Raw genomic sequence first — 24,169 nt, 5'->3', positions numbered from 1 at the left:
TTCATGTTCCCATCCTGCCAGCCCACCGGCGTTACCTACGGTTCACGGTGGGCCACGAGCACTTTCAGTTCACCGTGCTCCCTTTCGACCTTACCAGCGCCCCTCGGGTGTTCACGAAAGTTGTTATGTTATGTTATTTTAATTTATTCAGCGCACAGCTACTCGGAAGTGTCCCGGCGCTATAGACCGCTGGGGAACCCGTCCTGGCTATCCCTGTGAGATGGTCCCTTTCTGGGTATCTCCAAGGTGAAACCAGGCATCTCCGGCGTTTGTGGGGGGCCGTTGTAGAGATGAGGCAAGCTTAATGCCCAGAGTTGCCGAGTGTGTTCCTGGTTAGAGTAGGTACCGAGGCGAGAATTATCAAGTCCGTTTTGACCCTGGTCCACGACCCTGCCGCGTCGGGAATTGAACCCTGGTCCCTGGCCGATTCTCTGCTTACGGGTCTGCCGCCTCTAACCAGTGAGCCACACCTCTCCACCAGAAAGTGATGGAGGTGGTCGCAGCTCATCTGCGCAGATCAGGGGTTTCAGTCTTCTCCTATCTCAACGACTGGCTGTTGAAAGCAGGCTCGCCCCAGGCAGTTGTCTCCCACCTCCAGACTACTGCCGATCTCCTGCATTTGCTGGGGTTTTCCATTAACGTGCCGAAGTCGCACCTGAATCCCTTTCAGAAGCTCGTCTTCATTGGTTCAGTTCTGGATACAGCGCAGTTTCGGGATATGATTCCGATCTTTCTGCCCTGGTCTTGGGTTTCGGTCAGGAAGACACTGTGGCTGTTGGGCCTCCTGCATATCGATCATGCCAGATGGCATATGCGGGCTCTGCAGTGGGACCTGAAGTTCCAGTGGACGCAGCATCTGGGGAACCTGTCCGACTACGTCCAGATCTCAGAGGGCACTGCACAGGACTTGCAGTGGTGGCTCACGAACCAGCGTTGGGTCAGTGGCAGATCCCTCTCCCTTCCCCAACCGGAGCACACAGTGGTGACGGACGCGTCCCTCCTGGAATGGGGCGGCCACATGGGAGAGGCAGAGATCAGAGGCCTCTGGTCTCCGACGGAGTCCAAGCTCCATATCAACCTTTTGGAGCTCAGGGTGATCCTACTTGCACTCAAAGCATTCCTTCCCTCTGTCGAGGGGAGAGTAGTGCAAGTGTTCACAGACAACACCACCGCCATGTGGTACTGCAACAAACAGGGTGGGGTGGGGCCGTGGACCCTATGTCAGGAGGCTCTACATTTTTGGATGTGGCTGGAACTTCAAGGCATTTCCTTGGTGGTTCAACACCTGGCAGGTTCACTGAACGCCAAGGCGGACGAACTCAGCCGACGGTGCATGTTGGATCACGAATAGCATCTTTACTCTGAGGTGGTGCAAGGTCTCTTTCAGCAGTGGGGAGAACCTTGGTTAGATCTATTAGCCACCGGAGAGAACGCGCAATGTCAGCAGTTTTGCGCTTTGGAGTTTCCAAGGCGGCACTCGCTAGGCGACGCTTTTCGTCGCAAGTGGAGTTGCGGTCTATTGTACGCCTTTCCGCCTATACCACTTCTGCCCAGAGTGCTGAAGATCAGGCGCGATCGGGTTCAAGTCATTCTTGTGGCACCTGACTGGGCTCGAAGAGTTTGATATCCTGAGCTACTCAGTATGAGCGTGGGTCCCCCGATCCGACTGCCTCTTCGGGAGGATCACCTGTCGCAGCAACAGGGGACGGTCCTCCACCTGAACCTGTCCAGCCTCCACCTCCTCATGTGTAGATTGAGCGGCGACAGCTGATTCCATTTGACTTACCTCCCAAAGACTGCAATGTGATTCTGGCAGCCAGGCGTCCCTCCACTAAAACGGTATTCGCCTGTCGGTGGAAGAAATTTGTGGCATGGTGCACAGCAAAATCTGTTGATCCTCTTGCTGCCCCTCTTCCTGAGGTCCTATTGTTCCTCCTTTCTTTGGCCCAGCAGGGCTCTTAAGTCCCCGGTTGTCAATAGATTTCTCAAAGGCATTACTCACCTTTTCCCTCCTATTACTTTTGTGATGCCTCAATGGAATTTGAACCTGGTTCTCACATATCTGATGTGCGCACCATTGGAGCCTCTTCATAACTGTCCTTTGCAGTTATTGACTTTTGAAAACTGTCTTCCTGGTGGCCATCTCCTCCGCTCGGAGGGTGAGTGAGCTTCACGCTCTTCCCTGCAAACCTCCTTTCCTGGCGATTCATCCGGACAAGGTTGTGCTTTGACCGCGTCCCTCCTTTCTACCAAAAGTAGTCTCTGCCTTTCATCTCAGGCAAACTGTAACTGCCCACTTTCTTTCCGACTCCACACCCTTCAAGAGAAGAGAAGAGGAGAGTCTCCACCGTCTGGATCCAAAACGTGCGCTCTTGTTCTATCTCAACCGCACACAACAGTTCCGGGTGGATGACCAGCTCTTTGTTGGCTACGTGGGCGCCAAGAAAGGCCGGGCTGTGCATAAACGGACTATCTCCCGTTGGGTTGTCCTCTGCATTAAAGCCGGTTACTCTCTGGCTACAAAGGAACCTCCGGTTGGGCTGCGCGCCCATTCTACCAGGGCCACGGCAGCTACCACAGCATTGGGATGTGGTGTCCCCCTGCAAGACATCTGTCAGGCGGCCACTTGGGCCTCGTTGCATACTTTCACTAAACACTATTGCCTTGACAGTCCGGAGAGACTGCTTCTTTGGCCGTTCAGTTCTCTGTGTCTTTCTGTTGTAATCTCACTTCGCAGACCCACCACCGGGGTTGGTATTGCTTGGGTATGTATTCTAAGGTAAGGATTCTATCACTAACGTGTCTCTTTCAGATGCACAAGTTTTTTTACTGGTGTAACGATATATCTGTAAGAGACATTAGTTAGTGATAGATTCCTTACCGCCCGCCCATCCTCCCCGTTCTGCGAACTGTTCTCTAGGGTTCAGGTTATCCCTTTCAGGGCCCTAATTCTATTGCACTAGTAGTCGGTCTCTGGCATGGCTCTGCACTTCTGGCGCAGAAAAGTTATGTACAGAACTGACGTCAGTGCGCGTGGGCGCGTCTTAAGTAGCTCTGACGACGTCATCTCGGTGGCTACGACGCCAGCGACGTACGCGGAGCCATACGACGACGCCTACTGACGCGCAGGGGTACTGCTGACTAAAACTTTCCGGATCCAGTCTGACACCTAGGGATATTCTAAGGTAAGGAATCTATCACTAACTAATGTCTCTTACAGATGTATCGTTACACCAGTAAGTAAATTGTGCGTTAGGCGACTACCTGAGCCTATATTGGGGTACCTACATGGAACGTAACAAAACTTATGGTAATTTTATGGACCAATCCTATCATGTTTAAACTGTAAGAATGGGTCTTGGATAGTGAAAGCTCAAGGAGTTCACCAATTCTCCTTGCAGAAGTAAGGGACAGGAGGAGAGCGATCTTCCAGGAGAGGAACTTTGCATCAGCTCTATGGATAGGTTCAAAAGGTTGCTTCATTAGCTGTGCTAGCACCATGTTGAGCTGCCATGTTGGAGGTGGAATTCCCACAGGTGGAAAGGTCCTGAAGAGTCCTTTAATAAATTGCTTTACCAGTCTGCTAGACCATAAAGATGGGCGCTCAGATGATCTCTAGAACCGGGAGATTGCCGCTAAGTGCACTTTTATCAAAGCATTAGCTAAACCGGTCTGTGCCAGGTGGAGGAGATATGGCAAAATCTCCTCTGGAGATGACCAGAGAGGGTGCACCCTAGCTGATCTACACCAAATACAGATTCTTTTCCAATTTAAAGGGTATGTTTTGTTGGTACCGTCCGCTGCATTCCTGTGGGATGTTCAGGTGTTGAAACTCCTGGGACTCAGGAGCCAAGTGGATAATCACAGAGAACCTGGGTCTGGATGTCGAACTTGTCCCTGGTTCATGGTTAAGAGAGACTGAATCGGCTTGAGGGGTATCGGAGGTTGCAGAGACAGAAGATGGAGTTCAGTGTACCAATGTTGGCGAGGCCACGCTGGTGCTATTAAGATGATTTTGCAGGGTTCTGCTTTTATCTTCTTTAGCACCCTTGGTAGGAGAGGAATGGGAGGAAAAGCATAGGCAAATACGCCTGACCATGCTTTTGAAAAGGAATTCCCCCAAGATCCCTGTTAGGGATGCCAGCTTGCGAAGCACTGGCATTTGGTGTTGTCACGAGTGGCAAACAGGTCTATAAATGGTTTTCCCCAGTGGGAGAAAATGTGATTGAGGGTGTTTTGATTCAACTCCCACTTGTGGCATGTCATTTGCAATCTGCTTAGCGAGTCCGCTATGGTGTTCTGCTTCCCTGGTACGTACTCTGCTGTCAGAGAGACGTTGTGCCTAATTGCCCAGTTCCAAATCAATTGAGCTTCTTGAGACAGAGGCAGAGATTGTGTTCCTCCTTGCTTGTTTAAGTAATGCATTTTCGTAGTATTGTCTGTCCTGACAAGCACTGAGGAATTCTTTATTCTGGGCAGGAAGGCTTGTAGGACAAGGAACACCACTCTTAGTTCTAGAAGATTTATATGTAGGTTCCTTTGAGATGGCGGCCTTTTGCAGCGAGTACGAAATTCCTGTAGGAGGCTCCCCAACCCTCCAGAGAAGCATCCATTGTTACCACCAGGGGAGAGACTTGCAGCAGGAATGGTAATCCTTGTGAAAGATGACTAGGCTGTGTCCACCAATTTAGTGAGATGTCCATTGGAGGAGTAACTTGAATGAAGTCGGCGAATGTTCCGTTGACCTGTGGCCATTGGATGTTCAGAGCATCCTGAAGAGGACGCTTGTGTAGACTGCATTGGGGATGAGAAGAATACAGGAAGACATTACCAGGAGAGATTTGTAAAGGCATACGGAAAGAGACTTTCTTCTTTGTATGAGGCCTTCTAAAGTTAGAAGCTGTGTTGTCTTTCCAATGTGGGATAAGCCTTGTTTAAAGTAGTATGCAGGATGGCTCCCAGAAATGTAATCCGCCGGGTAGGCTGAAGGACTGATTTCTCTGCATTTAAAGGGAGACCCAGTTGACTGAAGAGGCGTAGACAGGCCTTGATAGACGCTTTAACGGCATTGTAGGTAGGAGCCTTGACTTTTGCCTGAGATACGCCGCTACTGGCACTAGACATTTTGTAAAAATGCGAGGGGGCGACTTGAGCCCAAAAGGCAACACTTGGGACTTGTAATGCCTGCCGGCCACTGTGAATCTGAGAAACTTTTTGTGTTTCTTTTGAATGGGAATAATGAAATATGCATCCTGCAGGTTTAAGAACGTCATGTAGTAGTTTCCTTTGAGAAGCTGCAACACATCCTGGATGATGATCATACAGAACAACTGTTTCTTGAGGAATTAGTTTCGATTTCTCAAATCTAGAATTGGTCTCCACTTCTTTGTCTTCTTGTGAACCAAGAAGAACTGGGAATAAAATCCTTTTTACCTTTGGTGAAACCTAACGCTCTCTATTGCTCCTTTTTGAATCATTGAGACTATCTCGAACTTCAGGAGGTGCAAATGTCTGTGAACAAGAGGCGGGGGTGAGGTGGCGGCTGAATGAAATCCAGAGACTGATCAAATTGTACCAGATCTAAGACCCAGCGATCTGTCGTAATCAGTTTCCAATTTTGTAGATAGTGGGAAATCTTGCCTCCTACTTTAGAGGGGGGGGGAGGGTAGCAGCCGGCAGTAGTGTGAGGTCATTGACAACGGTTAGTATCCCTCTTCAATCCTGTTTTCCCTCGAAAGGAAGACTTGTAGGCAGTTCCAGAAGGTTGGTCTGTTTTGTTGGCTGGAAGAGGTATAAACTAGATATCGGTACTGTTGGTAGCCTCCTATGTAAGAAGACTGGCTCTTGCTCAGAGCACCACGACAGGGAATCTTTCTATATTGGAGAGTGCCAAGAGCTTTAGCAGTATCTGTATCTTTCTTTATGCCTTGCAAAGCTTCATCGTTATGCTTCCCAAAAATCTCCTCTCTGCTATAGGGCATATCTAAAATCTTGTTTTGAACCTGTGGTCCTAATGTTGTGGCCTTCAGCTATCCTTGGCGTCTTAAGACATCCTTGGCGTCTTAAGACTGTAGCCCCGGCCAGTTGGCAGAAGCCGGTGGAAGCAGTATTTTCTTCTTTGGCATCCGATGGAAAATTGTTGATATAAGAAGCAATATCCGACCACATTTGTCTATTGTAACGACCTAATAAAGCCAGGGAATTAGAAGCTCTGACCGTTAATGCAGACATAGTTGAAAAACGTTTCCCAATGTTGTCCAGTCGTCTACCTCCCTTCTCTGGGGGTGCAAATAATGGTGCTGAAGGGTTCTTTGATCTGCGTTGCGCCCCTTGAGATATCACTGAATCAGCTCTTGGATGACATGTGAGACAAGCAGGGGCATCGTCAGGAGCTTTATATTTTTTATCATGTCTCAGTAAGACTGGCAGAACTGTTGCTGGATTCCGCATTATTTTTACTCCTTGATCCCAGATATAGTCAACAATGGGCATTGATCTGACTGATTACCTGAAAGGCTCCTTGAAGTCATAAAGGAAACAATCCTGTTGATGCACAGGCATTGGAAGCTCAAAACTCCTGGCGGCTCTCTCTAAGAGGTTATGGAAACCTCCTATGTCTTCTGAAAGTGAATCAGTTTGTGGTGGAGATGGAGACGCTGGTGATGTAATAATATAATCATCCCATTCGTCATGTTGTTGCTGTTGATCCTGTATTTCACCTTCATCCTGTTCTTCCTCTTCATCAGAGATGATAGTTGTTGTACAGGCACTTGTGACTAGGGAGAAGGTGGGGGTTGACGTTTTACCATGGGAAGTGGTGGAGGTGCTGGTGCAGGAGACGGCGTCGTTGGCGGAAATCTTTCTATAATCCGCTAGCATGGATTGTAGATCTGTAACAAGGGTGAAAGGAAGGCTTGTTGTGGTTGCTGCTGACTGCGTTGGTCAGAATAGTAAAATTGTTGACCATAGTACTCCTGCTCATCGGAATCCTCTTGGTACTTTACATTGAGCTTTGACCGACTTTGTGCTGCTCCAAAGAGGCTGTCCTCAACAGAATTATCCTCATCGTCTAAGAGGTGTGTTGGTAACAAGGGCTGGACTCTCCTTGGTGATGTCAAGGAAGGTGTTAGCTTCTCCTGTTGAAATTTTGGTTGAAAAATCAATTTTTCTGTTTTTGATGGTGGGGTAGTCAACGAGATCGTTGACGCATCGTCGCAAGAAAATTTGCCTTCGTTGATGAGCCGTCGACGGAGGTAAGCAGCGTCGACAATGACAGCGACATCTCCGCCAATACAAGCATGGATGAAAATCTCCGTCGACCATACACCCCTCACCGACGAGGCAGTTGACGAAATGATGGGGGGAGATCGTTGACGAGAGGATGTTTACCGTCGACGACAAAGGGAACCTGGCTTGTCGACAAGATTGTCGCTGATGACACTGTGATAATGGTGACCGTCGTCGACGATGTTACCCCAACAGTACTTAATGAAGATTTCTTCGTCGTCAAGGGTGCTGTAGACTAGCTGTCCGTCGGCGGGGCTGAGGTAGGCTTTTTTTTAAGTATGTTTAACCTTCAAAGGTGGAGTAGAAGGGTCTGAGGCCGGTTTCATGGAGGATTTTTTTTTTTTTACAGAAACTGAAGTCTTAACATGTTGTGAAGGAGGCAACTTGGAAGATGGGTCCTGCCCTTCCAGTATCCTCTGAAGACTTTTTGTACGTCGTCTTTAAAGATTGCTGCGAGAACTGACCTGGAGAGTCATCCAGTGGTCTTTTTTTTAAACGTTTTAGAGGAGGAGCGTGAGAAAACATCACTCTATTCATCAGAAACAGGATCTTATCTGCCTTTAAGCTTCTGCAGCCATAGTAAAAGCCTCCCCTCATGATCTTTCAAAGTCTTTGAAGAAAACGTGCAACATACCTTACAGTCCTGAGGTTTATGGTCTGGGTATAGACAATAAAGGCAGTCCTCATAGGGGTCATAGACATGTAGTCTCTTCTTCCTGCAAGTGCCACAGGGCCTGAAAAGGCCTTTTTTAGGAGTATCTGGCATGGAGGTGTCAGTTTATTCCTGTAAAATATATACATGTAGGAAAAAACCTGAAGAAAATGTGATTTCAAAGAATTGTGAGGAATTAACTGAGCAGAGCTCAGTGGAGACTCCCCATCACGATATGCGGTAGAAAATCTGAGGGACTAGAGCTTCTCTCACGAAGGTTCTACGGGATGGTATTATCTGATTGGTTGTTTTTTTAAGTTTGGTCCTTTTTTAAATAAGGACTTGGATATGTTACAAAATAGTGAGGCCATAGGCCTTTAAGTCCTATGTCTATTGTGACATTTCTCGTTTTTAAAGATACCGGGGAGTCCCAGCTCGATGACTGGGAATGATTTAATGATTCAAGCATGTAAACCCTATACTGGATCCATTATAGGTTTACATGCAATACTGGAGTAAGTTTTACTTACCTTCTGCAACATTATTTCTTGTGGCAATATATCCTTCCGCGATTTCCCTACTGACTTGCATTGTCCCATTGTGATTTAGTCCTGTGACTAACATGATCCCAAAATATGCAAACATATTATGCTGTAATTGTTGCTGTCATTGCGGTCTCCGTTTCTTTCCACGCGTCTTCCTAGTATGTGGGGGGGGGAGTATTAGGAAGTGACACCAGCGCACAGGTTGGTGCCTAATATACTGTAGTCGCACCATTACAAAGCGGAGTCCCCAGTAGAACCTCATGATGCCCACCAGCCGGGGCTAGAGAGGTTGCAGAGAGAACTCTTTCAGTCCAGTCCGAAACATTGAAGGATAATTCTTAAGCTGAGAATCTGTGGAAAGAGTACGTGTTCATAAGAAATATTGCTACTAAGCACACCTTTTCTTCTGGTGAATTTCTCTGTCAGAAACTTTACTTCATTTGGGACTCTCATTTTGATTAGTAAAACTTCAAGATGCCCCTTAATACTCCAAAACAAGCCTCAATAGGGGGGTTAATCATCCAGTACAAACAAAGTGGTTAATATGGATGTAGGGACTGCTGCAGAGAGATAGAAAAAAACCGTATTCGACCAAAGTACTATATCTGATATTTATGACTACATATACTTTTATTTCTGATGTTCCTCCATTTATCCATATTACTTTTATGGTAGTCTTATTTCAACAAAACACTGCTTGCACATCATGTTTATTGTGGCTGATACTTGTGCTGGAAGAACTAAACATTCTAATCTACACCACCCTTCAAGAATAAACCTTTACTGTTTACCTAGGTTTTGTGTTTCCACCATCCCTGAACTTGTCACAAGGATTTCCTAACTGCCTTTGTCACACCGTCCCTAGGGAAGTGGCCTGAGAACTAATCCTTTTTCCCCCTGCCCAAGAGTGCTAGCCAGGAAGGAAATTAAGGTATAACTCTCAAAACTTAACACGAGCATCAAAAGCTGGATTTGGTCTTTCCATTTGCAACTTAAAATCCACTGCATCACCCTGTTCTCAATCACTATACTAATGGGTCAGTGCCTCAAAGCTTTCAAGAAGTCAATTCACTCCAATCAAAACTTTCTAAGCATAAAGTGCCCTGGCTTTATTTGGCTAGCATAATCAACCAGTGATCAGAAATTACCACCTTCCTCTACATGATAGAATGGATGCTTCAATACCAATCAGGTACTTTCCATCCGTTTTGGATGCAAGTCTTTTCTCTTGCTTTGAGACCTGTGTGGCCACGCAATGGGTGTCTTTTCCTGGGTAGCCTATTTTTTCCTTGAATGATTCTGAACAATCTGTAAGTCCTGCAGAGGTGTTTGACATTTTACTGTGGTTATTGTAGCAACTGTGTGACTGCTGGCTGGAAGGGATCTTTACCTTCATCTGCTGGTTGTCCGAGCTGTACTGCACCCAATGAGTCCATTCCCCACTTTTTATTTGCCTGCTACTACTATCGAAGACCAAGAGCTAAATGGTTGCGCCCGATTTGTAGAATGCTCGGATGCCGTGACTATCGTACTGTGCTACGCATTCTGCAGACTGATACCTCGTCTCTCACCATTGTCTGTGGTATTGCTAAGTATCTGGGCTGTGCTTGGCTGCTGCGAAAGAAAAAAGTCTTCCTCTAATTACACTGATCCACTTCTGTGATTTGTTCCCATTTGCACTTTAACAAACTTCAGGTCACCAAGCACTTTGTCTTGTTTTTTATATATATGCTGTTCTTAACTATTTTTATAACCTTTTTAGATGTATTTACGATCAATTGTTGCTTTTTATTGTCCAACTTGATCCTTTTTTATCATTGTATGTTGTGCTTTTATGATATTTTTTATCGAATAAAGCTTTACCTACCATATTGTAGCAGAACTTAGGTCTAATACCTGGGTCACACAAAATTAACTTACCACTGGAGTCTGGGTTAGCTACGTGTCCCTTTATCCCCGGCTGTGAGGATGTGGGGTTGGTAAATTCATAGACCAGGAGTCACACAAGTGTACATCTAACAGAAAGCTGGCTCCTCCTGATAATTTTCAACCAGTCCCATTAACTGATTCCTTGACTTCTTCATTCATATGTGGTAGCTGTGTGTGGGCACTTTGTATGTAATTGTGATTAAAAAATGTTCAGTAAATGTTTTCTGATGGAAACTGCTAGCCTCAAATTCTTCCCTTTTTGAATATTCGCCAGGTGTTAGACTGTATCTGGAAACTTTTCAGCGGTATATTTGTGTACCTGCGCGTGGTGCAATGCAGTTTCACACTAACGCAATTCCGTATCCCAAAATGACATGAAGAACTTATATAGGCATCACTCCGGTGCACTGTCGGTTCCTATCTTTCCGCGCCACCGGTAAAAACAGAGATTGTTTTTTTGTCACTGCTTCTCCAGAAACCTGGCAGACTTTCTGGCCCAAAAAAGCCCCCCTTCTAGGCCCTCAGGGAGGCATAGTTTAGAACTTAGGGGTCAAATCTGATGATTGCCTGTCTTTTAGGTCTGTGGTGGGCACTTGCTTTGGTGTACTGCGGTCCGTGAAAAGGTCCCTTCACAATTTGTCCTTTGCAGCAAAAAAGGAGGTAGTTTTGATATTAAATGATGACATCAGTTCTATGATGGGGGGCCATGTAGATGTTGAACAGCACTGGGTTTAATATAGTCAAGGTCAACGGGCTGCCCAGTCCACTGCCCACCTCCTACCCCTATGATCCCCCTCACCCTTGCAGCTCTACCTGTAGTCACACATACTTCAAGCAGTGGCGCCCGTCCGTATACCTACAGTGGTCTCCCCGGCCTGCCAATCAGCCCTCTTTAAGTCTCCAGTTATGTGGTTTTTATAAGGTTTACATTTGTTTCCTCCCTCTTTGTAAGGCAACAATAGGACTTTAACTTTGTCCTCACATTTCTGATGTGCACTCTAATTGAGCCTTTTAACAGCTGTTACATGCAGCACCTCACCCTCAAGACAGTGTTCCTCGTCACCGTTACACCGGTGCGGCGTGTGAGTGAGTTTCAAGCTCTATTTTGACCCGCTGTAACCCACCTACTTCCAAGACAAGCTAGTTTTGCAGACATGGGCATTCTTTTTGCATATAGTTATGACGCCATTCCATATCAGTCAAAGCATCACCTTACCAGTGTTCTACGCTCCACCTCACTCGTCTAAGGTGGAGGAGAAACTCCATCGCGGGGACCCTGAAAGAGCAGTGAGTTTTTACTTAATCATACCAAAGGTCAACGGGTGAACTATCAGCTCTTTGTGGGTTTCTCTAAAGCAATGAAAGGTAAGGGCGTGCAGAAGGAAGCCATGTCCTGCTGGTTCGGGCTCTGCATTAAGATCTGCTATGCACTGGCTAAAAAGCAGCCTCTGGATGGACTGTGCGCTCATTCTACCAAGGCTAAAGCAGCCGCCACTGCGTTTGCACCTGTAGACTTGTAGCCGTCCTAAACATTAGTGAATCACTATTGTCTGGATAGGTTTGCTGAGTGGGGCACTGCCTGCTTCTGCAGGACTTTATGGTTTAAGTCCATCCCCAGTCCACCTCCAAAGAGGTACTGCTTTTGTATCTATTCAAAAAGTGAGGAATCTGTGGCTATGGCCTCTACCAGAAAGAGCATTACCAAAGGTAAGTAATTTGTTCTTCTGATAAGAGACTTCAAATAACTTACCTTTGGGAAAGCTTTTTCTGGTATAGTCTATAGCCGCCTATTCCTTTCCGATCCTCCTCATAGGATGGTTGACATCCATCCATTATTAATATTCCATGTCTAGGAATCTACACACTGGTTACACCAATTTGCTTTTGGGGCTCTGCGTCTGGAGGCTCAGACAGTCCTGAAAGCAACTGACAGCGTGTAGGAGTGTTGCCGATATAGTCTCTGCACATCATTTCCTAAGTAGAACAGTCATTGTGGAGCATCACGGTGCCACCTACTGGCGCACACAGGTACTGCTGAAAAGATTCCGAATCCAGTCTGATGCCTGGAGAATATTCAAAAGGTGAGTCCTCTACAGCTAGATAATCACTACTATAAAGGGTGTTAAAAAAGGTAAGTAACTTGCCAGGGTGAACCACTTTTGCATTCTGCACAAGATGGTCTGTTCTTAAGAAAGATGGTCTTTGTCTGACATTGATATTTCAGCAAGTACTTACTGCTTGCCAAGTTTCCCTCCCTGAATCCTGTTGTGCCTGGTGGGTACAAATAGGTTATGAGTCCATTGCTTTGTTGCAAGTCAGTTTCTCACTGCCTTAGGTTAAACTCCCATGTAGTTGTTGCTGTATTGCTAGCTTCCCATGCAGTGGCAACAGATAAAGAGCTCTGTGTGACCTGCATTCCACAAATCCACCACCACCAGTCAAATTGCCCAGTCCCATGAATCTGAGCTTCAGAGACTTGGAATATCTGACACTTGAAAGACAAAAAATCTGTGTTGGCTGTGGCTTTGTGCCTTGACTTCCAGAGGTTGATAAATACTTGCTCCCCTTGAGCTAATATTTTGTTGATCATTTGGTCACTAAGAATTTCTGAGGCAGCCCCGGAAAAGACATTGCACAAAAAGAGAACCTCAAGTTGGTTGCTTCTCTCTGTAGACTAGAAGTACGTTTGGGAAGCCTCTGTAGCGCCACATGTTTGTGATTAAAAGTGGCTTATGGATTACTTTCCTGGCAAAGAAGCTTTACAGCTCTTATGTGGAGGAGACAACCTGATCTCAAGACCTGCTTAAGGCACATCTTACTAGAGTCTTCATTGAAATGTTGCAAATAGCCAAGGTAGGCTAGGAAGGCAGGAGTAGAATGAACTAAAAAAAGAGCCATGAAGGTGCAACCTTGTTGTGTTAATAAAGTTGGACAGTCTCCACCATCCCTCACCCATTTCCCAGTCTCAGAAGGACTTAAAAGCAATGCAACTTGACATGCCTGTTGTAGGATCTGTTTCTGTTGGCCTGGAGAACAGCCTGTATTTCTCCTCAGGCAATCTTAAAATTAGCTTTGTTGAACCTAGTCTTGTTTTCTTTGGGAAACAGTTCAGGCACTGACTTCAGTTGGAGGCTCTGTCACTGGATAGTCATGGTCAGTAGATTCAAAGTTTGTATAGTTTTTAGGTACACTTGGTTAATCCATAGTGGCGACGTTACTGCTACTCCTGTCCCAGTGAAGACAAACAAACCACTTTGGTTCTAAACTGATTGTTCAACTCCACTGACTTGGACTGAGTCCTGACAGGACACTAGTGACCAGACCCAGTGAGGTCCTTGTTCCTTTGGATGATTGTCTTGTTCTAGCCAGCGGACTGAAAGTCGCCACTGTAATATTGATGATCTTTGGGTACAAGAGGCTTGAGGTGCCTAATGAGTGTTCTCTGGTATATTGGGTTTGCAATGTGAATCTCTCCTGGATACATAAGCTGTGCATAATTCCTCCATCTATTTATTAGGTCTGGAAAGTACGGCCTTTATAGGTCGAGTCTGCGCAGCGCATGCGTTGCTCTGTGAGGCATGCTGTATTCAGGTATGAACTTGAAGCTCCGTTTATTTTTTGCCCATCTTTTCAATTGGCTCCCGTTACTGTCCTTTCTAAATGGTTGCTTTTGATTCCTAAATAGGCTTATTAGTCCCTCCAATAAGGACTTTTACTTGTTACTCTGTGTGTTTTATTTAGGTCCGTGAGCACAATTGTTTTTTAAATGACTTTCTCCTATTGAAGCAGGCCATGCTTTCTTGCAGAGGACCCCTTTTCAACTCTCTGCTCCTCATGGCCAGGGCGCAATACAAACCATGGCGGCCGCAGCTTTATTTTCACAGCAAAAACAACAGTTGATGGACAGAATGCAGAACAATGTCATACATTCACCCCAGTACAGAGATCTGGGCCTATTTCCATCGTTTTTTTGCTCACCATGCCATTCCAGTTTAAACCCAGCCATATGCAAATCAGTCTTGACCCTGTGCCTCATGGGAACAGTCCAGCCCGAACTGCCAAGCCAGGTCCTCCCTGTGAGAAAGTGGCTCTGTATATACTGTTACCTAATAGGTACAGGGTGTACTGAGTCCACAGTCCCCAAGGGTTTGGCAGAGGCTAAAGTTAGATATAGCCTTACTCTCTAAAGTGATAGCTTGGTCGAGCAGTAAGGCAGTATCAGAGGACAGTGTAAAGCATTTGTTGTACACACTCAGTAAGCAAATGGTCTCACACACTCAATAACTGAACTCTAGGCCAATGGTTTATATATAAAAAAAATATATACTTGTTTTATTTTAGAACCAACAATTTGCATTAAAATATACTTTCTCAGAATGAGATACTTTGTACAAATACTTTTGCAATATGCAATTGACTTTTGTAAACCGTTACATGTGGTTGCAATAGGCAACACTATTTTAAACACAATAATGCATTGAGCACAATGGAAGTTTCAAGTTATTTGCAACAGATTACTTTTAGGATTACTTTTGGAATTCCAGGACTGGATCCTAGATTCAGTCCTGGGTCAGTACTTAAAATCAAGTGATGAAAGTCGATGTAATTACTGTGATGATTTTTAAACAATATTTTGCTATTTTAAAAGTTGACAGAAAATATTTCAAAGAAAACAGTCAATGATTCCCTATGGAAGACAATTCAAGTTGCAGGTACAGTATGTTCTCGTTACTTTTGTAATCCAGTACTGGGTACCTAGACTCAGTACTGGGACCTTTATCCAAAACAGGTAAGTAATTACGTTTTCAGATATTATACGATTTTTAAAGAATATTTAAAGATTGCCGAAATTGACACTTAAAAAAAAGTTCACGGAAAAACAGTCAATGATTTCCTATGGGAGAAAATTGGGTTACTGGTAAGTACAGTTGTAAGTATTTTTCAGAGTCAGTGCTGGGCACCAAGATCCAGCACTGGGAGCTCACCTAAGAGCAGGTGAGTATTTTCGTTTTCGTTACTCGCCTGATTTTTGGTAAATATTTTAAGATTTGAAAAGTCCACACTTAGAAGAAATTTCAGGAAAAAGCCAGTCAATGTTACCCTATGAAGAAAATAGAGTTATCGGTTTGAAGGTAAGTACTCGGCTGGCAGAGTTGAGGTTCTGGGCATAGACTCAGGGGTCCCCTAGGGTCAGGTAGGTACAGTTGGTTTACCCTCAGCGACACTAGGGCGGCCGGGTGCAGAGAGAGTTAGGCCTAATGTTATCCTATGAGGGATAGGGGGGGCCTTGGTTGGTGGCTGCTGACTAGCAGGCCACGCGGCTGTGGGAGCTGGGCTCCTGGTCACTTACTCAGGGCAAGTGGGGAAGTAGGTAGGTGTAGAGGTTGCACTGCCAGGGCCACTCGGGCGGCTGGGTGCAGGGTGCTTTTGAGCCTTCGGGTGCTCAATTGATTTCAATGGGAAATCTCCGGTTTTGAAAAGGACTGCAAGCTCGGGGACGAGGATTCTTCAGGTGCCACCACCACTTCGAGAGGTAAGTTGGGTAGTTGGAGGATAGGTAGGTACCCCGGGATTGGGCACAGTAGGCCGCGGGGCGCTGCGTGCAGGGGTGCCTTTTGGTGTCGGGAAATCTTACCCTCTGTTGATCGCGGTAGTGGGGGCACCTTCTTCTGAGGCTGCAGGCTTCTTCAGGAGTGTCGAGGGAGGTCCTTGGGTGCCTGACTCGGGGTCACCGTCGCCGTGGGGTCGTCCTCGTGGTCTTTGTTCACTACGGCGCCGGCCAGGCTTGGCTGGTGCAGAGTGTGCTGGGTTCGCGGTTCCGGGCTGCTGCCAGGGATTAGAAGTAGGTTTTGAGTAGAGCCTCTACTCATGGGAATCCCAGGGGCTTAGAGCCAAAAGGTATCCAGGTCCTCCGGGGTTTGTGAGGTTGCTGGCCACAAGAGATGCCGGGTTGGAGCAGGTTCGAGGGTTGACAGGCCGGTAGGGCTGGGGCCAAAGCAGTTGATGTCTTCCTCTTCTTAGCAGCTGCAAGGCAGGTCTTCTTGCTCTTCTTTGTATTTTGGAAGAGCAGGTTCAGGGTGCCCCTAAATACTAGATTTAGGGGCGTTACAGGTAGGTGAAGGGCAGGGACCAATTGGTTCCTGTCCTGGGGTGGGTACACCCCCTATCCTGCCTCTCTCCTTTGGGAGGGGGGCAGTAGCCTAGTCCTGATTGGGTAGGGCTTCCCATCTTCAAGATGGCGCGAGCCCGGAGATGTGCTTCACCTCGCCTCCCCCACCTGAGGGGTGGGGTTGGCAGGCTGGCACATCCCCTGTCCTTATTTGGGGTTTCCGGCCAAGCTTCCCGCCAGTGTCGGGGGTTGCAGTGGCCTGGGGAAGCTCAAAGAGGCGGCATGCCTTTGAAGCTTCCCCCTGTCCATCCTGGGACCTAGCACCTCGCCCAGGATGTGCATTGTTGCAGGCCCAGGAGAGCAGGGGCTCTCCTACCCCGGGGTTCCAGCAACATGTGTGCTGTGTGGCAGCCTAGGCAGCCTCTCAGACCAGACGTGGATTGTAGGTTAGGTTTCAGGGGGCATCTCTAAGGTGCCGTCTGTGGGGCTTGGTGCAATAAATCCCACTCTGGCATCAGTGCGGGTTTAATGTGCTGAGAAGTTTGATACCAAACTTCTGTCTTCAGTGTTGCCATTATGGTGCTGTGAAGTTCGTGTTTGACGAGCGCTCAGCACCATGTACTCTTAAATGGCAGCACTGCACTTACAGGGCCCAGGAATGGACCTGGGTACTGTAGGGGCACAGGGCTCATGGTCCTGTGCCCACACCACTGGCATAGGGCACCCAGCTAGAGGGGTGGCTGATGTATGCCAGGGCAGTGTAGGTGGTGGGCATGGCACACAGGGATTTGTGCCATGTTGACTTTGTTTTGTCTTGTACCCAGACACTCAGCCTGCAAGGGCAGTGTGTGGGTGTTAGGATACAGGGCCTCTAAGGGTGGCACAATGAGTGCTGCAGCCCTTAGAGGCCTTCCCTGGTCACAAGGCCCTGGGTACCTAGGGTACCATTTACCAGGGGCTGACATGTGGCCAGGGTTTGCCAATTTGTGTTTTGTGTTTTTAGGGAAGGACCATAGGCCCTGGGCACCTGATTGGCAGGAGCCCAGGGCACACTCAGTCAAAGTACATTCAGCAATTCAGCAAAAAGTGGGGGCATACCATGCAAGAAAGATGGCACTTTCTCACACTTCACTTTTTGGAAAATTGTGAGAGTAAACTCTGAGTTTATGGTGTAGTCTTTGGGAGACACAAGTTAGTTGCCTTCTCCTCCTGTGGAGGGGATAGGTAATTCATTTGTTCATTCCTAGAACATAATGGGGTGAACTCTGTATCTTGTGCTGTGTGATAGGTAATGCTAGCTGCAGTTTCCTTACCTCTTTTCGGTCATACTGTTTATGGCTTTATAAGAAGCTCTTCTTGTTGTTCTCCCACTATGCTTTGTAGGTCTCACGTAGCGACGCAGCGCATGCGCTGCTCGCTTTGGCGAGATCTATTGTTGTTGATTTAGCTTCCGAAGGGGGACATGAGATGTGCACGCACCCGGACAGGCGATGTGCACGTGTACGGCTCACACCGTTTGAGCACAACGCGCCCATGGCATGTTGCGTGTTAACCCCTTCCTGTTTTGGAATCAGGGGTGAAAGGGCATGGGATGTCGGTTTTGCCTCCCCTGGGATTTTGGTGCTAAAACATCAGTGGCCACGTGCGCTCAAAAATACCTGAGTGAAGCAGCCGCATCTAGATTTAGTTTGGGTACCGGAATGCCCGCCCCCGTTTCCTGCATGTTTTTAGCTCCTGAACTCTTCATTTATTTTTAGATCTCACCTAGCAAAGTGTTTCTTTTACCGAAGTTAGTTAATCAATTTACCAACTTCAAAATGAAGAAAGGCTCAGATGGCCTTGTGGGGATTCAATCATGTGACCTTCATATTACTGCATGTTTCAGTGGCGATAGTTTAACTCACTACACTATCTGTAACCTGAAATAAATGCATTGTGCGAAGATGTCATGAGCCAAAACATTAAAAAAGAACCAGCAGGAGTCTTGCTTTCAAAAGACCCTGATGGTGCACATGTAGCATGCTCTTTCCAGCTGCAATTCATCCATTGCACGGAGCATTAAAAAAATAATGCTCTGTGAAGGGTGAATCATTTGACAAAGCCAATAGGTCCTCTCTATGTGAGAACTTGTGGCTTTGCCAAAGTTTCTTAGCCATGTAGCAACATGGCTTAAAGTAAAGAAAACAAGCATTTGCAATGCAATAGGTCTCACATTTGCTAGAGTTTGAGCTATTGGCATTATAAATGACAATGCCTTTTATTAATGTGTTTTGAAAACCTGCATAAGCACACACTTTGAACTTCGTCATTGCTAATGAGAAGCAAGGCTGGCAGTAACCGCGCCTCTTTTACTGCCAGCCTTGCTTCGCGTAAGCAAGGACTAGAAGTACAAAGTGCGTGTCTACGCACCGCTTGCAGGTTTTCAAAACATAAATGAAAGACATTGTCATTTGCAATGACAATAGCTCAAACTCTTGTAAATGCGAGACCTATTGCATTGCAAATGCTTGTTGCATCTGTCTGGAGGTTGTATATTACCTGTCTTTTTGGGTATATATCTATTTTCTCTGTTTTACCAGTCCTTTGGAAATCATGGCTGTTACTTCTAGAGGCGGACTTGTGATGAAATTGTGTTTCATATCACAAAAGTTGTTGAATGAGCTTGTTGCTAAAAATTTATTTTTTGTATTATTTCCTTTTAATCTTTCGTTTATTTCTTATTTAATGTTTTGATACTGCACTGATAGGTGCGTTCCCTTTTCATCTTTTACTTGCCTTGGTATTTTGAGCGTGCCCATGTTTTGGAGTCATGTTTAGACTTTCGGACCATGACACTGAAGGCCATGCATTAGCAGACTTTGTAGATTCCTGCGATCCTGCAGTAAATGTGGGCCAGTGAATGCTCTGTGTTGTCAGACCACTCAGTCTATTGTGACACAATTTTATATTGTGTATGTCTAGGTGATACACCTTTGTGGCAACGTTTTTTACAACTGGCTTAACTGATGAATATCAATATTCAATTCTAACCTGTTAGTGGCATTTTAGTCTCTTTACAGTGCATTATGTAACCTTTGAGTGGGAATTTTGTTAAAAAGAAATTCTGTATACCATGGAGGTATTATTGTTCAGCTTTCTTTTGGTGTTCATTCATCTTGGTATAATGGAATGAGTTCTGAGAGTCCTTCTTTCGGATTTTATCAGGGCAGTTTTTTCTCTATTTCTTTATTGTTGTGAAGTATGCGGATTACGTGACTTATGTCTTGCGCTCTGCCTTTTTGGTCGAGTTTTCTTTCCCCTTGGGAGATAAGAGGTTAATGTCTGATAACTGACAGATGTTTTTTTTTAGTGTTTTTTCCCCTTTTTCCTAAAGGCCGGATTATTTTGGGCCTGTAGGGTTGTTTTTAGGTCTCGCCAGACCCAGCGCATGCGCTGGTCTGGCGAGACTTATTGAGAGGGCTCCAAAAAGTGCTACCAGGCCAGCCTAGAGCTACAGTGCATGTGCGCTGGTGTGCGCGCCGCGCTTGACCGCGATTACTTTCACTTTCGCGGCTGCTTTGATGTTTGATCGCGATCACTTTCACTTTCGCGGCCAAACGGCCGCTTTGCATAGCTAATAGGTCTCGCTTTTGGGACCTTATAAGTATTTAGTTATGCAACTGTTGCATAGCTAAACACTTATAAGGTCCCAAAGGCGAGACCTATTGGCTATGCCAATGCTTGTTTAATATGTTCTGTGACAGTGATCATAGATTTGATTGATCCAAGCTTTTGTTCTGCTATTCATACGTTAATTTGGTTGGTTGATAGTTATGATCGGCTGGTTCTCTTTGAGAACGTTTGTAGGATTAGTTCACAGACCCTCCTCCAAGGGGTTATAGCTATGGTATTTAATTAAAAAGTTATGGAATCTGCGCCTAGGTGTCTCTATCAGATGTAAAAGTGAATTACCTTCGGTAACGTGATATCTGGTAGAAACAGTCTAGCCGCAGATTCATTAACTCCCTGCCCATCCTCCCCACACTGCGAATGACCTATGAGGTAAGGGTTATACCCTTTTTCCGTACTGGGTGTATATACTGGTGATCACTTGGCCTGGCCACATAGGTTTTGTTTTCCAAATGTGTGTGGTTGGTAGGGTGGGGTATGTGAGCAGTCTTGATTTATTTATTCTTTCTTTGAAAGTCTTTGTTTGGTCTCATCATACCATGTATTGGCACTATCAATATGTCATGTAATGGTGTGAGTCAACACACAGCTTGGTGTTTTTATAGGTTTTGTTTTGCTATTACCATGCCATTCATTACCATTAATGAATGGACTTTAGTGTGTAAGGTTTCCTTCCCCCTGAGGGTTATTCACCAAGGCACAGGGTTTTACATTGCCCTCTGATTTGTTGATTCTTTTGAGTTTTTCTTTGAAAAACAGGTCTGGTATTAACTTACCATTTGATGTTTCTTCTTTATTAATTTTTCAAAGATTTTTGATCTTTTTGGTACACTGCTTCCACAACCAGTTTCTTTAGTGGCTCTGTTTTCTAGAGTGGAGGGTTTCACAGAAGAAACTGACATCTGCGCGCTGGAGGGGACTTATATGGATCCACTGACGTCATGACCAGAGTTGACGTCATCGTGAAGCCGTACGACTCTGTCTCCTGGCGCATAGAGGTACTGCTGAAAGATTTCCGGATCCTGACTGGTGCCTGGGGAGATTTCAAAAGTTAATGAATCTGCAGATAGACTGTGTCTCAACCAGATATTACGTTCCCAAACGTAAGTAACTTTTACTTCAATGCCTGCCAACCTGCAGATGGCAGGCGCACTCCAATCAGGATAAAGGATTGTGCCCACTCCCCCACGTGGGTTGAGCACACCAAGGGTGTAGTCACTCTAAGGTCAGTAGCCCATTGGCCACCACCTCAAGACCCCTAAAACGTCCCCCTAAATATAGTATTTAGGGGGCAGGCCTGAACCCAGAAGGCAGATTCTTGCAACCTACAAAGGACGAAAGAAGACGCCCAGCACAGGAGACTGTAGAGAAGAACTGACTTGGCCCCATCCCTACCGGTCCGTCTGCAGTTTCCACAGATCCTGCTCCAAAAGTCGCCTTATCCTGCAGCCAGCAACCTCCAGAACCCCTGGGAGGACTGACTGCCTTCATGAAAGACCGGATCTCCTGTGAACAGCAGCTCTGTAAAAACAAATCTGCAAAGAAAGACTCGGAGCCTGCTGAAGACAAACCCAATGCCTGGAACCACCACTGCACCTGTTGCCTACGGCCAGAGTCCCAGTGACCCACTGGTCCCAGCGAAGTCCCCTAGCGCTCCAGAGTCCGAGTCCACTGAGGTTTGACCCTCACCAGGACTCCCTGACACTGCCTGCTGCCTCTGCACAAAGACCCATTCCTCCCTTTCTCTCCCCCCCCCCCCCCCCCCCAAACGTAGAGTGGCCCGGCAGGGTGAAATCTGACCTCAAAAGGCACCCCTGCATCCAGCCGCTCTGCACCCTGGAGAAGAGCACCTGAGGTGCAATTATGTCCCGGAGCCCTTCAACTTACCTACCCACTATTAGTTCCTTCCGTAAGATTTCCTGGACCGAGTCTGCAGACAAAGCCAGCAACTACCATTCAAAAAACAGGGCACCAGATGCCAAATCTGCACCCTGCACCCGGCTGCCACTGTGGGTGCACCTTGTGTGCTAACTTGGATCCCCTGTTACCCTGAGCTCAACCCTAGTAACTTTGCTCCCTCAACCCTGTGGCTTGCCCAAGAGCAGCCATCAACCAACGGCCCCCTAGACCCATAGGCTAACATTGGACCTCAGCACTCTGCGCCCTAGTGACACTGAGTGCTTTGAGAGTGCATCTTTGATCCTGGGGGACCCTTGTTCTAACCCCAGAAATTCAATGTAGGAAAGTAGTATCTGCTTCTATGGTTACCCCCACTTTTTGCATGATGTGAAGCTGTTTTTGACTAGTCTGACTGGGATCCTGCTAATCAGGACCCCAGTCTATCTGCTTTCTCCTTAAATTGTTGTATTGAGTACTTGGGTACATTCCAGATTGGATACTGGGGTACCCTTATCAGTCCCTAGTATGTGGCACTAAGGTACCCATGGCATAGGTACCCCAGAGGTCTCCCATGGGCTGAAGCATGAACTATGCCACCCATGAGAGACCATGCAAAATAAACTACAGGCCTGCCATTGCAACCTGTGTAAGTTGGTGCTTGCACCACTTACTTAAGATCTAGGTTTCCTATATCTAAGGGTCATTCCACTTAAAACCTACGTCACTCCTACAGCAGGCCTTTGCAATCCAGAAGGCAGGGTGCTTGGTTCTAAGTGAGAAGATGCCCCTGCATGAGTACAACACCCCTGCAGCCTACGGAGTCCATTCTCCAGGGTTGTCAGTGAAGCAGCCGTATACTGTAAAGAGGGGCACCGCGTAATTACTTATGACCATCTCAAATGGCTGCAACGAATCCTATCATGTTTGGTTTCAAACATGTTGGAATCATACCCCCACACCGTAAACGGTGTCGGAGGTATGAATCCAAGCACAGGAAGACACCTCCGTTAGGCACTCGGTGTTCCCGGTACTAGCATTCTAGATCCGGACAACACAAAATGGTTGCTGCCAAACAGACACGCATTTCTGCCCTCCTGCAGCTGAGCTAACCTCGATCAGAGGAAGGTGGAACAATAGGCATCCTGTCACAGGGAGGTGTGACCACCTCCCAGGCAGGATTTAGTGTATTGGGACCGGGTGGATGTGCTTGTCAGTGCCAGAAAGTCTGCATGAGGGCCACATTTGTTGTCCCTGTGCATAGTCCAGTTCTAACCAGTTATGGGCTCCTGCTCTTTCGCTGGACAAAGGACATGGGAGTCACCTCCCCCTGTCTAGACCCTCCCCTAGGAGGGTCCCCTGAATCTTCCCAACCCTTTACCTGGGGTACTTAAGGGCTTACCTGGGTGAAGGTCCCTAGATTGTTCGTGGAATAAGATTCAGATCAGACACCACTTCTTCTTCTACTGCCTGGGCACTCTAGACTTCGCTGGACTTTATTTTGGCCGGACTTCGTCTCCCTTTCAGTCTGCTGCATCGTCTGTGCCTGTGCATCATGCAGGAACCTTCCAAGGCCTGTGAAGCATCAAAGACACTTGAAGGAATCCCCCTTGGAGTGAAGGAGTCACTCCCCTGCATTCGCAGGCACCACAACTAAGTTGACCGATCTACTGATCCTGAGCTCCTCCGGACTCCAAAGGCTCTGCAACACAGGTAGGGTTTTTCCACAGCTCCTGAGGCCTGGCCTGCCCTCTCACCAAGTTTGAGGCCAGTATCCCTCGTGGGGTTTGCAATAACCGAACCCCTGTGCATTGCGTCAACTTGCAGTTGCATAGGCTTGTTGACTTCTTTCCAAGGAGATCTTCGGGCTCCAACTTGCGCCAACCTCGAGCACCTCCAGTGACAAGAATCTTCTGCCACACCGTATTGTGTGCATCGTGGCCTGCATCTTTTGGTGAGCTGCTTGAGGTCCTGTCGCGACTCCAGTGCCTCTGGCTTGTGGGTCCACTTGAGGGTCAGGCAAGTTTGTTTTGGGCTCCCCTGATTGCTCGGATCCTGCCCTGACTCCCCTGCTGTTGTTGA

At 46.8% G+C, this 24,169-nt stretch overlaps 1 protein-coding gene and 1 pseudogene across 7 annotated transcripts in view; one reads left to right on the top strand and one right to left on the bottom strand.

Moving 5' to 3' along the window:
* KMT2D (lysine methyltransferase 2D) overlaps window positions 1-24,169 on the top strand; it is a 1,389,531-nt gene that overhangs the window by 1,093,064 nt on the left and 272,298 nt on the right. The gene's annotated exons all lie outside the window — the stretch shown is intronic.
* LOC146832935 (methylcrotonoyl-CoA carboxylase beta chain, mitochondrial-like) overlaps window positions 1-24,169 on the bottom strand; it is a 35,428-nt pseudogene that overhangs the window by 7,270 nt on the left and 3,989 nt on the right.

The sequence above is a fragment of the Triturus cristatus genome, chromosome 4_2 (genome assembly GCF_964204655.1).
Source record: "Triturus cristatus chromosome 4_2, aTriCri1.1, whole genome shotgun sequence".
NCBI lineage: Eukaryota > Metazoa > Chordata > Amphibia > Caudata > Salamandridae > Triturus > Triturus cristatus.
Note: the sequence above shows the minus strand (reverse complement) of the source record. Positions and strands in the feature narration are given on the sequence as shown.